Genomic DNA, 5,366 nt, shown 5'->3' on the forward strand with positions numbered 1-5,366 from the left:
AAATACTTTGTGTGGTGAAGATAGAGCATAGCCAGACTATATGATTTTGTAGGGATAACTTTCTTTGGCCATGTTATTTTGAGAGGACATAATTACTTTATTAGTATGCTTGAAGTGTTATTATTCTTTATGTCAATATGAACTTTTGTCTTGAATCTTTCTAATCTGAATATCCATACCACAATTAAGAAATTTTGCATTGAAATTATGCCAAGTAGCACTCCGCATCAAAAATTCTCTTCTTATCATTTACCTACTCGAGGACGAGCAGGAATTAAGCTTGGGGATGCCTGATACGTCTCCAATGTATCTATAATTTTTTATTGCTCCATGCTATATTATCTACTGCTCTGGACTATATTGGGCTTTATTTTCCAATTTTATATTATTTTTGGGACTAACCTATTAACCGGAGGCCCAGCCCAGAATTGCTGTTTTTTGCCTATTTCAGTGTTTCGAAGAAACAGAATATCAAACGGAGTCCAAACAGAAAAATCCTTTTTGGAACGTAATTTTCTTCTCGGATAAGACCCAGGAGACTTGGACCCTACTCCAAGAAGTACCGGAGACGGTCACGAGGGTAGTGGGCGCCCCCCCCCCCCTACAGGGCGCGCCCCCCTGCCTCGTGGGCCCCTCGGTGCTCCACCGACGTACTCCTTCCTCCTATATATACCCACGTACCCCCAAATGATCAGAACAGGAGCCAAAAACCTAATTCCACCACCGCAACTTTCTGCATCCACGAGATCCCATCTTGGGGCCTGTTCCGGAGCGACTCCGGAGAGGGCCGTCATCACAGAGGGCTTCTACATCATCATAGCCCCTCCGATGAAGTGTGAGTAGTTTACCTCGGACCTCCGGGTCCATAGTTAGTAGCTAGATGGCTTCTTCTCTCTTTTTGGATCTCAATGCAATGTTCTCCCCCTCTCTTGTGGAGATCTATTCGATGTAATCTTCTTCTTTTGCGGTGTGTTTGTTGAGACCGATGAATTGTGGGTTTATGATCAAGTCTATCTATGAACAATATTTGAATCTTCTCTGAATTCTTTTATGTATGATTGGTTATCTTTGCAAGTCTCTTCAAATTATCCGTTTGGTTTGGCCAACTAGATTGGTAGTTCTTGCCATGGGAGAAGTGCTTAGCTTTGAGTTCGATCTTGCGGTGTTCTTTCCCAGTGACAGAAGGGGCAGCAAGACACGTACTGTATCGTTGCCATCGAGGATAACAAGATGGGGTTTATTTCATATTGCATGAATTTATCTCTCTACATCATGTCATCTTGCTTAAAGCGTTACTCTGTTTTTAACTTAATACTCTGGATGCATGCTGGATAGCGGTCGATGAGTGGAGTAATAGTAGTAGATGCAGAATTGTTTTGATCTACTTGTCACGGACGTGATGCCTATATACATGATCATGCCTAGATATTCTCATAATTATGCTCAATTCTGTCAATTGCTCAACAGTAATTTGTTCACCCACCGTAGAAAACTTATGCTCTCGAGAGAAGCCACTAGTGAAACCTATGGCCCCCGGGTCTATTCTCAGCATATCAATCTCCATCACTTTTATATTTTTTTGCTATTTACTTTGCTTTTACTTTTTACTTTGCATCGTTATATCAAAAATACCAAAAATATTCTATCTATCAGATCTCACTCTCGTCAGTGATTGTGAAGGGCTTGACAACCCCTAATCGCGTTGGTTGAATTTAGCTATCGCTTTGTGCAGGTACGAGGGACTTGAGCGTGGCCTCCTACTGGATTGATACCTTGGTTCTCAAAAACTGAGGGAAATACTTATGCTACTCTGCTGCATCATCCCTTCCTCTTCGGGGAAAACCAACGCAAGCTCAAGACGTAGCAGGTCCTGAACCTCGGGAGGCTCTAGAGGCGTGGGAGGCTCGTGAAGAACCATTGCCATCTTCGCCACGACCACATGGTGCCTGGCCTCCTGAGCAGCCATGATGCCTCGCAGGCGGCGCTGGAAGGTAACAGCCGCGCCTGACAGGCCAAGGGCATGCAGACATAACTGTGAGGTGGACCCTCACACCGACCAACGTGTGAAGCCCAGAAGCGCTCCTTGGATGTGGCTCTATTGAGCACTAGGATGTTGACGCAGACGCGTAGCTCGTTGTCCTCGCTAGGACAAGGAGCCGCGCATGGCTCTCGCTTCCTAAAGCTCCTCGGTCGCCTTGGTGATGAACTCCTGAGCACCTAGCACCCCGTGCCTCATGCCCTTGTGGGAGAGGTGCGCGACGAAGCAGGCCTCCATGTGGTTCCCGAGCGCCTCCCTCACGACCTTGGCTAAGTCAAAGGCCCTCCAGCAGAGAGCCCCTGAGCCCAGCCCGAGGAGGGCGCTAGGCGCGCCTTCCTATGTGCGCGAGGGAGGCACCCCATCCATGGGTGCTGATCCTGAGATGGTGTCGCTGGAGACTCCGCTCTCCTAAGGCTCTTGGCGGAGCAGCTACTTCTTCTTCTTGGGGATGGCCTCTGGGGGGTAGACGGCGCCTTCATTGTCTGGGTCTTCGACCGCCACAGCCTGGTAGGCACGCTCGAGAGAGCACACTGCGTCCTTCTCCTCGGAAGCGATCGTGAAGATGTCGCAGTTCCCTGGCATCTTGAGGGCGTTGTAGCCATGGTGGGTCACTTCCATGAACTTGGCCAGGGCTGGATATCCAAGGATGGCGTTGTACGGGAGGCGGATGTGAGCGACATCGAAGTCGATGAGCTCGGTGTGGTAGTTGTCGCATTGGCCGAATGTGAGAGGGAGGCGCATCTGCCCTATCGAGGTGGTGGAGCCGCCGGTCACTCCTGAGAAGGGCTTGGTGGGCTGCAACTGATCATATGGCAAGAACATTGAGCCCTGCAGCACCATCGATGAGCATCTTGGTGACAAGGACATTGCTGATGACGGGCGAGCAAAGCATCGGGAGGGTGCCGGCAGTTGCCGCGCACTTGAGCTGGTCGGATGAGCTAAAGGTGATGGTGCACTTGGACTACCTGAGCGGATGTGTGGCCTCGAGCCTGGGGAGAGCCGCGTTCACATCATGAGCGAACTGCTTTAAGAATCATTGGGAGGCTGGGGCCTAAGCGCCACCCAAGATGCAAGCGATGGCACGAGGCTCCTGGAAGCCCCCAGCCCCCTCGTCTAGGTGGTGGTCGCCGTTCCTTCTTGGTGGTGGTGGCAGTGGAGGGAGGCCGGCATTGCGCTGAGGTCTATCCTCACGAGGCTGGTCTCTCCAGGCCCCCTCGCGAGGCTGGCCTTGCCGATGATCCTCATGAGGCTGGTCGCGCCACTCCTGGCGGGGGCTGCGGTCGTCCCAACTTCCTACACTTTTGCCTCCTCCGCGGCCGTAGCCTCGATCATTGCGCTCGGGGCATCAACCGAGGCACCTATCATGAATGGCCCTGAGCTCCTAACAGTCGTCGGTGTTGTGGTTGTGTAAGTTGTGGAAGACGCAGAATGGACGACTCCCTTGGACGACTCTGGGTGGTTGCAGTCACGCTTCATCTCTAGTTCAGGCGCAAGCACGCCAGCCCCCTTGCGCTTCACGTCCTTGGCCTTGGCCTTCTTTTCTTCTGGGTCGGTAGCTTGGAGTTCGAGGAGGGATAGGCACCCTTCCTCAGCTCTCGCGCACTTGGTAGCCATGTTGAACATCTCTAGAGCCGTGCATAGGTCCTTGTGGATGGCGAGCTCCTCCTTCATCTTGACATCATGGACGCCATCGGAGAACGCCGAGATGATGGCTTCGTTCAAAACCTTGGGGATCTTGAGGCAAACGTTGTTGAAGCACAGGATGTACTTTTGCAGGGTCTCCCCTGGCTGCTACTTAATGCTCCGCAGGTCACCCGCGGTAGGCGGGCGGTCGCGAGTGCCCTGGAAGTTGGCGATGAAACGCTCGTGCATCTCGCCCCAGGACGAGATCGATCCCGCGAGCATATTCAGGAGCCACGAGCGTGCTCCATCGATGAGGGCCATGGGGAACCAGTTCGCCATGACCTTCTCATCGCCGATGGCAGCCTTGATGCTCAGCTCGTAGAGCTGCAGGAACTCCGCAGGGTCGGGGGCACCATCGTAGCGTGGAGGCAGGTCGGGCTTCAACTTGCCTGGCCAGACGACGCTGCATAGCTCAGGGGTGAAGGCGCGGCAGCCCACTGTGGTCACCGGAGCTTGTCATGGAGGTGGAGCCTGGTCTTGGTGCTCGCGTGCCACCACTGCAGGCAGGGCGCGGTCTTGATGTGGTGGTGGAGGGAGCGCTGGAGCACCTTCTTGCGGCCGTTGGACCTCCCGGCAACTTTCCTCTTTGCGTGTAGGCGCCCAGCGTGTGTGGGTCATGCCACGGGGCCGTGCGTCTTGGGCAGAGGGCGACATCCTGATGGGGAGGTGGCAGAGGCGCTCCATGGGCTACGTCACCCGCAGCAGGCGTCAGACGAGGCAACGAGAGGTACAGGGCAGGTGAGCCCCTAGCCGCACTAACTAGCTCGGTGATGCGGTCGAACCAGTCTTCGTAGAGGTCGTCAACCGGGCGGTAGCGTAGGAGCTCACGCGCCATGAGGAACGTAGCCTGCGCATTCGCCGGACCGTGATGAGCGTGGAACGACGAGCCGGCCGGTGTCAACGATGAGGCGGCGGTGCGTCTGTCCCACCGCATGGAGGGGTGCTGCAATGAAGCTTGCTACTCGTGCCCTGCTGGGTCGGTGGCGGTGTTGGCGGCGGGTGATGGAGAAAGACGGGGAGGCCCGCCAATGGGCTCCATCTGAGCTACGCGGGCGGCAAGAACAGCTTGATGCTCAGCACAGGCTCGACGAGCATCAGCCATGGAGACAGTGGAGCGATGGCGCGCCAAATGTTGGATTCGGGGCTCCGTAGACCCTTGAGAGGTTCGAACACCAGGCTGCGTACAAAGAACTCCCTCTTCCCGACCTGCCGGCCCAATGATTCCACAGCCTAGCTCGACGAACTCGAGGGACAAGGGACACAACAGTTTATCCTGGTTTGGGCTACCTTGTGGTGTAATACCCTACTCTAGCTTTGTGGTGGATTGCCTCGAGGGGCTGAGGATGAACTAGTATAGTGGATGAACCGCCTTAGGAGGTAAGGGCTTCTTGAGCTCGATGAGCTGGTGGGTGAGAGGATGATCTGAATGATCCTGATCCCCCTCCATGGTGGTGCCTAGGTCCTATTTATAGTGGACTTGGTCCTCTTCCCAAATGTAGGCGGAAGGGATCCCACAACGGCCAAATTCATAGGGGGACAACTAGTACAAGTTATCCTGACAAAAGAAGTCTTCGCCTGCAAAGGCTTTGGTGGTGACGTTGTAGTGGGCTCCGCGATGACCTCCATCCTGTTGTCCTAGCGGTCT

Source organism: Triticum urartu, chromosome 4A (assembly GCF_056163025.1).
Source record: "Triticum urartu cultivar PI428250 chromosome 4A, HENAU_Tu73, whole genome shotgun sequence".
In the NCBI taxonomy this organism is placed as follows: domain Eukaryota; kingdom Viridiplantae; phylum Streptophyta; class Magnoliopsida; order Poales; family Poaceae; genus Triticum; species Triticum urartu.